The sequence below is a fragment of the Mirounga angustirostris genome, unplaced genomic scaffold (assembly GCF_029215605.1).
Source record: "Mirounga angustirostris isolate CCGP_5_RB_7025 unplaced genomic scaffold, mMirAng1.0.hap1 SCAF_6, whole genome shotgun sequence".
NCBI classification, from domain to species: Eukaryota; Metazoa; Chordata; class Mammalia; order Carnivora; family Phocidae; genus Mirounga; species Mirounga angustirostris.
Genome location: NW_026991714.1, coordinates 130,172,470 through 130,182,924, shown reverse-complemented (window position 1 = coordinate 130,182,924; position 10,455 = coordinate 130,172,470). Strand labels below are relative to the sequence as shown.

At 43.6% G+C, this 10,455-nt stretch overlaps 1 protein-coding gene across 2 annotated transcripts in view; it reads left to right on the top strand.

Moving 5' to 3' along the window:
* Nucleotides 1–5,450: 5,450 nt before the first annotated feature.
* COL17A1 (collagen type XVII alpha 1 chain) overlaps nt 5,451–10,455 on the top strand; it is a 51,171-nt gene continuing 46,166 nt past the window's right edge. For both annotated transcript variants that reach the window (XM_064595244.1, XM_064595243.1), the window contains exon 1: nt 5,451–5,722. The gene's annotated coding sequence lies outside the window, so the exon portion shown is untranslated. The remainder of the gene's footprint in view (nt 5,723–10,455) is intronic.

The window sequence follows — 10,455 nt, the reverse complement described above, 5'->3', positions numbered from 1 at the left end:
GCCTTGCTCAGAGTAGACACTCAATAGGTATTTGTTTACTCATTCAACAAATACGTATGGGTTTTAAGTGGATAAATGAATGAATAGATCTGAAATTAGAAATGGAAGAAAAGAAACCAGGTGCTTTGTTATTATATTAAAAGCAGCAAAGAACACGGTTTGGGAACAATTCGAGAACCATTATAGACAGGAAAAGCAGATGGAGGCCTTAAGCCCACGTGTGAAGGGCAGGAGTTGGTATGCTGTATCTCAGCTGCATCCTTCCAAAAGCCAAATTGCTCCATAAACTGTGACAAATGCTGTTGTCATAATTGTTTACAGGGAAGTCTTATTATCCAGGAGTACATGCAACCAAAGAGAAAGCTAGGCAGAAATATGGTCTTCTGGTCTCAGAAATATAGTAACAAACTGCAACAAATAGTTATTGTATCATTTTTATTTTAATATGTAGGAATTCACTTTTTAAAAAAATCAGTGGATTCTCTATCCAACAAAACAGCTGAATCACTGACTCTAGGTACTGGAATTATCTCATTAAATATAAAATGATTTTCTCTCACCTCCTTCTCAGTGAACTTCTTATTGTCTCTTAGGAATGCAAGGCAAGTATATCCCAAAGCTTCAGGATTCCTGGATGAAAGTATCATCAGAACAAGATATCACTATCATGTGATGTTGTTTTATGAAAGGAAGGTCACAAAGTCTGTAGAAAGCCATTGATAGGGTACATTCCTTTAAACCAGATAAAGAAAATTCAGTGTTCACAAAGATTAACAAGGTAGTGAATAGTCATTTGACAAAAACACCCTGTCACCAAAAAGTGGATTTACACATCACTTTTCAGAAACTTGGCAGCCACGTAAAACGGGGTCCACCTATACTCAACATTGCTCAGCAAGTGATGAGAATCTGGTCACCAGGTGCCAGTCTGGGCTCCACATGAACAGGCATCCTTTCTCCCCAACCTATTTAAAAGTCAGTAGATAATTTGGGGAGGATGAATATTTTTCCGGTTGCCACTTAAGGAAATTTTCTTTCTAGTCCATCACAAATTGATTAAATGTGACTCATTAACACAGCTCTGAATGGAGCAGGGAACAAGAAACACCTTTCCGGTGTCTTAGTCACTGCTATGTCCTAAATCTGACTCTGGTCCTTCGTTTCAGCAAGAATTTGGCTTTTTTCTGTTAAAAGACAACTCCCTTAGTACCAAGCATATGGTAGGAACTTGATATGTAAATGCTGAATGAACATAAGATTTCTTTCACTCCATGTACCAAGATAATTTCTTCTTATGATTTTGCCAAGCACAATAAATGATGAATGTTGAGTAACTGGAATATAAACACTTGAATTCTTTTAATTTCCTTCTATCCCAAAGTGCTTAGTACAGGACTCTGGAAACAGCACATACATGCACACATACACATAGGCGTATTAGCTATTGAGTTAGCTTAGGGGATCTTGATGAATTACTTTGGGGTTTATCTATTTTGGGTCTGACTTTTCCATTGTTCCTGGAGAATTATGTTATTACAGGACCCCAGGGGGGAAAAAAAGCCATGCTGATTCCAATGGTTGGTTAGCATGTTTGGGTTTATACAATCATTATAGTTAAATAATTGGTCCATGGTTGCCAAGTCCTAATAGATAGGTTTTTATCTAAATGCATCATTAAATTATACCAACACCATAATGCTGTTGGCAGCAAATATCCCCACTATTCAGATGGTTTTCGTTCTGATTTAAGTTGTCATTTGCTCTTGGCCTGGTCTATTTTGATAATGCCTATTTTCTTTCAGTTCAAAGCTATGGGAATATTTAAATTTTAATGATACACCAGGTAGGGGAAAATGAGAGTTCAAGAGTTGAATGGAATATAGGCTCTGCCACTGTGTGTAAACAAACAAACAAACAAACAAACAAACAAAACCCCGACCCAGTCCTCCTCTTGTGTCCTCCTTTACTCTTACATCACTGCCAAGCCCACAGCACTTTGGACACTCTGGTCACCAAATGAGGGGGGCAGGGGGAGGGGTTCCCACATCAGCCAACTCCACCACAACAGCTGCGTGTCCTACAATTTATCTCAATTATGACACTCTCTGCTTGGAGACAGTGTCAGATCCCCCAGGGTAGGGGCTCAGTCCCACGAGACTGCCCCCCACTGCAGATGCCAGTCACAAGTAATAGGTCCCCAGGTTACCCACAACTTCTGTCCAACGTGGCAATAAATCAGAGGTTCCCATGACCTCCTCCCTCTTGGATTCAATTATTTGCTAGAGGGGCTCGCAGAACTCAGGGAAACATTTATATTTGCCAGTTTATTAAAGGATATGATAAAGGATACAGATGAACAGCCGGATGAAGAGAGACATAGGGCAAGGTCTAAGAAGGTGGTGAGCACAGGAGCTTCTGACCCCGCACAGCTGCGATGTCTCACCCTCCTGGTATGTGGATGTGTTCATCTACCTGCGAGCTCTCTGAACCCTGTACCATTGGTTTTGTAAGAAACCTTCATCATGTAGATATGATCGATCATTAACTCCATCTATAGGTCCTCTGCCCTTTCTGGAGCCACTTATTATATATAAAATCTTTGTCCTGATTACTCAACTTCTCTGAGTTTCACTTTTCTCGGCTATAAAATTTAAAAAAAAAATAATAGTACACACCTCTTAGGGTTGCTATAGGGAATAAATAAAATGTATGTAAAATATCTGGTGCACAATAGACCTTAGAAAATGTTAATTTCAGTCTCTCTTCTTTCTTAATGATCCAAACACTCACAGGTGCCAGTACGGAGCTGCTTTCTAATGTCAATTTAAGAACATTTTCCTAATACCTAAAAACCCTCCCTCCCGTGGCTAATGAGGCCTTTTGTGATCTAGCCCCTGCTCTCTCTCTCTCTAGCTTCTCTCCTACTGCCACCCTCCCTTGGTTTGGGACACTTAAATAGACTGGCATCACTTTTCGTCAAACTTACTTGGCTTCTTCTACTTCAGAGCCTTCTCAAATATTTTTCTCCCTGTCTAGATTCTAGAGCAATCTCAATCCCTCCTTTCACCTGTATGACCTCTGCTTAACCTTCCTCTATTAGTCTAAATGTTACCTTCTTAGCCGGACTTGCCCTTCCATCCCTCCTCTGGATGACCTCTCCTCCTCTCTGACAGAATCCAGAATTTGTTCTTTATAATAGTCATCACATTTTTAATTATATATCAGTGCATAATTGTTTGTCATGAACATCATTTATTATAAATTGTGTCCCCCTCCTAAAATTCAGATGGTGAAGCCTAACCCTCAGTATCTTAAAATGTGACAACAATCTGGAGATACAGCTTTAATGAAGTAGTTAATATGAGGCTGTTAGGATGGGCTCTGATCCAATCTGACTGGTGTCCCTATAAGAGATTAGGACACAGAGCGAGACAGCTGGGATGCACACACACAAGCAGAAAAGGCCATATGAGAACACTGCAGGAAGACAGCCCTCTGCAAGCCAAGGAGGGAGAGACTTCGGGAGAAACTTAGCTGCTGACATGTTGGTCTTGGACTTTCGCCTTCCAGAATTGTGAGAAAACTAATTTCTGTTGTGTAAGCCACCAGAATTTTGTCCAGGCAGCCTTAACAGAATAATATATTGTTTAAGACCTACCTTCTTCCGCTAGACTGTGAACTCCGTAAGGACAGAGAATATGTCTACATTTCTTTTTTTTTTTTTAAGATTTTATTTATTTGACAGAGAGAGACACAGTGAGAGAGGGAACACAAGCAGGGGGAGTGGGAGAGGGAGAAGCAAGCTTCCCACTGAGCAGGGAGCCCGATGCGGGGCTCGATTCCCACGACCCTGGGATCATGACCTGAGCCGAAGGCAGACGCTGAACGACTGAGCCACCCAGGCATCCCTTTTATTTATTTATTTATTTATTTATTTATTTATTTATTTATTTATTTATTTATTTAAAAGATTTTATTTGACAGAGAGAGACCATGTCTACATTTCACAACTGAACTCTCAACATACAGTTGAACGCCTGGCTCCGAGCAGGAGCCAACATGTTTTTGTGTAATTCATGAATTAGTGAGTGAATGAATGAATGATGCAGGCTTATGTCAATTTTATGCTGAAAGCTCCCCCTCTTCTAGATTCCCAGTGCTCTTCTCCTAGGAGATTGACAGCAGATATGTTGAGTAAGTATTTACTTGGGGTAGGCAGGAACATCCCAGAAAGCAAGGACCCAGTAGTGTCCCATTCTAGGTCATCAAAAGGCTTCTGAAGTGCGCGACTTCAGTGCAGAATGTTGGGGGCTTCGGAGTGAGACTCCTACAGGTGGTGCTCGGTGGTCCGCTGCCCTTGCACGTGGGGCGAGTGCCCACAGGAGCAGGGCGCAGACACACATTAGTGCTACACTGCAGGAATCCTACAGCTCCCCTCTGGACTGGGAATACCACCAAAGTGAGTTCCAGGGTCAGACTCCCCATATTACCAATACCAAGAGTCTCAAGCTAGTCTCTAGGGGTCCTAGAAAGCCAGATCCTAAGCAGGTATTCATTGGTGTAAATCGACCCTTTAGGGAAGACTAATGGCTCCAGGGAATGAGCTGAGGCTAGAGAGTTTCTGGGAGTCCACACATGTCTTTGGGTGTATGGAGACTGTGTTTGCCTGATTTGAACGGCAAAAAGGTCCTTAACCCTCCTCAGCAGTATCTCTCCGTTACATGGTGGCTAAGCGCCTAAAATCTTGTCACTAACACATCCCTCTTTGGAGTCAACATCACTGTATCTGGCTGCCCCTTTTAAAAAAATGAATCCCTGGGGTGCCTGGGTGGCTCAGTCGTTAAGCGTCTGCCTTCGGCTCAGGTCATGATCCCAGGGTCCTGGGATCGAGCCCCGTGTCGGGCTCCCTGCTCAGTGGAGAGCCTGCTTCTCCCTCTCCCTCTGCTTGTGCTATCTCTCTGTCAAATAAATAAAATCTTTAAAAAAAAAAAAAATGAATCCCTGTGCCATCAATTGTCCCGCATTTTCAGTCACTAACATCTTATTCTGAATGAGTTCACCCCTTTCCTCCAGGCGGGTTTGACCTGGCCTGAGTCAGAATGAAGGAACGAGGGCAAAGGCATGTGTAGGAGAAACAGGTCTTGAATGTAAATCCTGCCAACTTCACAGTTTTTCTAGGAATCGAACACTCTGACCACGGGCCCCCCACAAGCCTGGCCACACCATGAATCATGCACCTTAGGATTTTTACTATTCTCTGGCCACAAGGAAAGGGAATACCACGTTGTGGCAGCTCTCTGGTTATGAAAGATAAGGAAAAGTCCTCAAAGGCATTTCCTTTACCTTTGTTCATTTATCACCACGGACCCATAAATGGTTAATGGGCCTACCCTGATTGGAGAGACATTCTGCTTCCTGTAAAGTTTTGATTCCTGGAGGCAGATCTTTTCTAAATGCTGCAAGTGTCCAATAATTGGAAGGGTGGAGTAACTGTAAACCCGACACACCTTTGTCAGGACTTGTTAGGGAGCAAAGAACTGAGAGAAACAAGGGGGAGAGCAGGAGAAGTGAACATTTTTGGAAGATCACTCAGCTCTAACACACCTGGGCTGGGTCTGGATAAAAAAAGTGGGGCCTGCAAACATCTTGGAGAAAACATCAGGAGGAGAGAAAGGGGGGTTTATTCGAAGTTGTTTCCAGTCCCTTCCAAATCTCAAAGAAGGTAAGTTACAGGAAGGATTTGTCCTTTTTCTCCCTTCCTCTGGGATTTTGACTTGGCATTTGCTATTTGGAATTTGTTTGTTGGAGAAAATAAGATGAAATTGTTATGGTTCAAGCCTTGCGGTAGCAGCGGTTAATTGATCGCAAAAGGTTACTTTGCTTTCTGCATTCTGCTTAGGGCAGGTCTTTTAAAGGAACAGTAAGAAAGATTCATCTGTGGGAAGGAGAAGAAAAAGGCCGGTTAAGATAAATTGGGCTCTAGTGGCCAGTTGGGTTTTCTTTTTTGGTATTAGTTTCAGTATTGTAAAATGGCTTGTGTTAAATTGTTTTATTTAGAATAAGATAGAATTATGATTTCTTGAATCTCAGTCTCTTGCTCTCGCTCTCCCCCCTCCCTCAAAGGCAGAGACCAGCTCAGAGGTGAAGTTACAGCGTGGGTAAGTGGGGGCTGGGAGAAACAGCCCCTGAGCACCAAGAGCTGAGTTGCCACCAGGGCTCTGCATCAGCAGGTCCCGATTAAGCTTGAGAGGATGGATGCACATTGTTGTTTACCACGCTCTCAAAATACTGCCTCTAATCGAAAGTAAAGTGTAATATCTGAAATGATATAATTAATCCAGGAATTTCCTGGAGTCAAATTTAGAGCAAGAAAAAAAGAGGGGGGCGGGAATGTTTTGCCTGTGTACACACGTTTACTGGCAAGTTTTGCCCCCTCTCCCCAAATCATTTTGGGGTGAGAATGACCAACTTCAGTATCTCACTGGACAGCCTTAAGTGCTCCATTACAAATGACCACACGTTGCTTTTTGAAGTGTAGGCAAAGGGTCTGGCACATCGCTTCATGTGAGTAGCAGTTAATCAGTAGCTAATGGCTGGATTTGTTAATGTCCATAAAATATAGTGAGGTTTTTAAAAGATAGTCATTTGAAAAGCAGAACCGCTTCTCCTCTCCCCTGTCTGCTGTGTCTTTCTTAGACGTAAGGCACAGGTCTCAGTCAGCTCCTGATGGCTGCCCTTCAGAGAATCAGAGGCACCAGCTTTACTCTGAGCCCCTTCAAAACACCCACACACATCTGACCAGCATTTACCTGGGGACAGTAAACAGAGTCTTGCTTCAAACTTGGATAGAAACTCAGATTCGTGAAACTGACCCCACCTAAGAACCAGCCTCATTCTCAGATTATGCTTGACCAAAAGAAGACTAGGTTTGTGTGATTGGGCTCATTTGCTATTATTAACGGCAGCAGGGCTTCAAGAAACAGGGCTGTGAACAAGAGGCAGAATCATAAAGCCGGTGCCCAAACTACCCCAACCCTAAGCTATGGAAATCAAAGATGCCAAATGTAGCTAGGGGCACACCCACTGTCGAGGTTTGTAGAGACAAAAGCCTCTGAGACAATCCACCCTAGGGCGCTGGTTTTCCTGGCCCTCAAGCTGCTTGCCCTATCTGTGTTAACGGATGAGTAGTGCATGGTTTTCTCGCACTGTGACCATTTTGTTGTTTTGTTTTAAAATTTGGAAGCATACAGAGATGGGAGTAATAGAAGTTGTAAAAATTCTTGCGGTTCCTTAGCAGAGACTTGGGAGATGAATTCTTAAAATAGGAACTAGAAAACATTTAGCTTCTCCATCCCCTTCCTTACTGAAGACCAAGTGTTTCATGGGTCATTGTTTTTTTTATAAAGATTTTTATTTTATTTTATTTATTTATTTGAGAGAGGGAGAGAGATAGCAACATAGATAGTGAGAGAGCACACGAGAGGGGAGGATAGGGAGAAGCAGGCTCCCCTCTGAGCAGGGTTAGATCTCAGGACCCTGGGATCATGACCTGAGCTGAACCACCCAGGCGCCCCTCATGGGACATTAGATAAGGTCAGTGTGAGAGCTGACTATCCCTAACAGCAGTTTGTCCTTGTGTGTGTGCCATCATCGGAATAGTTTTAGGTGAATGTGACATCATTTAAATGCAGTGGAAAGAAAAGAAAATTCAAAAGAGTAGAAAAATGATTTTGAATTGTGTCTTCCTGCATAAGAAAATATCATGGGATCATTTTTTCTACATCTTCTAAAGCACATTAACTATGAATAACCATGAAGCAGCCCCTTAGCACCATGGATGGAAATTAGCATTATTCTGGAATTGAGAACCTCGAAACCTGCTCTTCCTTGGTTCTAGAGAAATGGCCTAAACATCAAAGAAGTTAAAATTAAAAAGTTAAACATTATGCTACTTGACAGTGCTTCCATTAAGTAGTGTTTTGGGAGGAGAGCACGAGGGTGAGCTTGGCGGGGAGAGGCAGGCTCGGGCATGTGCCCGGGCTTGTAACTTTCCTTTCCCTAATGTTATACTTCTTAAAACAATCCGCACCGAGAATGTTTAAAAAGGAAGTCCTGCAGGAATACCATAGGTCCTATGGGATGATCCCAGTCCAGGTTTGTACCTCAACCCATCACTTTCCTTTAGATGACTCACTTAAAAAAGTTTTCATCTTAATGTTTGGTTTAAACGAATCCGCCTCCCAGCACAACCCTGCCTATCAGACTATCAGTGGCAAAGTCAACAGAACTCTGGCCTGGGTATTCCGGGCCCAGGAAATCATTCTGCACAGCCTGGGACTCAGCCATCTCAGCGGCTTCAGGCTGAAAGAGAGGCAGAGGCCCATCTACCTGCCCCAGGCTCAGGCCCATTCTCTCCCTGAGCACCTTCTAGTAAGGAGCCCCCAGGCCCTGGAGGAGGGTATCTGATTTCTTAGCAGATGGTCCCTCTCCTTGTGCCTGCTGGAAGTTGGGGAACCCTTGGCATTTTGCTGTACACCTCAAAGCTCCATCATTACGACTTGAGAAAAAGATTGGGAGTGCCTAGAATAGTGGGTTATTTTTCTGGGTACAGAAAGAACAAGAAAACACTCACTAGGTTTGCTGCCTGGACACAGAGACCCTTATCAGTGGGAGCTATCATCAGCCTGCCTTGATGGCTACAAGTAAAAGAAACCCAGCTGAACCCAAATGTATGGTTTCTGGCTGCAGCTTTCTTTAAAGGATCAAAACACACAATAACGTGCAGGAAGTCAAAGCCTCCATTGCCTGTTATAAACAGTTCCTTTCAGGATAGTGTTTCACATCAGTTCAGGTACCACTGTAGGTGGCTCCCCACTAGCAGCCAGGTGCATTTGAGTGTTTAGGTTCCAAAATGCCTCCTGGTCCACAGCTAACGACCAATTAAAAAAAAAAAAAAAAAAAAAGCAGAGGGGCTTCAGAGGTACCAAAGGCAATTACTGCTTAAACAAAAGATTTCAAAGAGGGTGTCTGGTGGCATGTAGGTTTGCTTGCCAGTAGTCACGCAGGTTAGAGGCCGAATGCAGACACAGACACAGGCCAGGTTTGGCCTTCTAAAGAGGCTGGACTCCCTCGTGAAATGGTTTATGGAGCCCCTCTTCTTTGGCTCTGGGAAACATACCAGAGCCAAAGCCACCTTCTGTGGCTTCTCAGATCCAGTCACGAGTTTTTCCATGATGCCTCATTCCTTGCCTAAAGCTGCATTTAAGAAACTCCAATGAGCAAGAAGTTGGCACATTCGACCAGGCCCGGAAGCTAACTGTGCCGATCTCGGTTCATTCCACCAGCTAGCTGAGCAGCCAGTCTCCTGTGGTCTTGGTTTTCAGTGGGGAAGTCACTCAGGGCCACATTATGACTTTCGTGGGCTCTAGTTGCTTTTGCTTTTGTGGACCGCTTCTTTCATTTAAAAAAAAAAAAAAACTTAAAAAATTGTATTTTATAACTGCATTGAAAGAATACAAACCAGGTTGGATTGTGTTCATTTCTCCTTCTGATTTTAAAGATTTTCTTTTTAAGATTTATTTATTTATTTGAGAGAGAGAGAAAGAGAGAGTGTGCGTGAGTGGGGAGAGGGGCAGAGAGAGAGAATCCTCAAGCAGATTCCCCACTCAGCACAGAGCCTGATGCGGGGCTAGATTCCAAGACCCCAAGATCGTGACCGGAGCCAAGATCAAGAGTCATACGCTTAACCGGGTGCCCCATTTCTCCATCCGATTTTAAATTTGTTTAATTTTTATTTATTTATTTGAGAGAGAAAGAGAGTATGAGCAGGAGGGAGGGGCAGAGGGAGAAGCAGGCTTCCCACTCAGAGTAGAGCCTGATGCAGGGCTCGATCCAGGACCCGGAGATCATGCCCTGAGCTGAAGGCAGATGCTTAACTGACTGAGTCACCCAGGCACCCCTCTCCTTCTGACTGTAAAGAGAAATTAAAACACTTTCGTGGGCCCCCAAAAGTATGATAGGATTAGGCATTGTGCCTATTGAGAAGTCGACCCTGAAGTCACCAAGCAGGTAAAAACGTCTGAAAGGAGAAATCTTCAAGCAAGAGGTATCCTGGGCAGAAATGGCTTGCCCAGAATTCTAGAATCCAATTTGAACTGCATCCAAAAGAGGAAGGGAAGGTTAGGGGGAGGAGGGAGAACCACAGGAAAAGCCAGATTTCAAGTCCTCCCAGACGTGGGACTGGGAAGCACAGCAAGAACCCAGTTGGGATGGGGACTCCTGTTGTGCTCTTCTGTGTGTTTAAGCCTCACCCCCCACCCAGCCTCTTCTGTCAGATGGCCTCAGTCCATCTACACTTCAGGACACAGTGCACAAGATCTTAATGGTTTTCCCTTCCGGAAGCAATGAGTGAAGGGAGAACATAGATAACATACAAATATGCCTTTCCTACATATT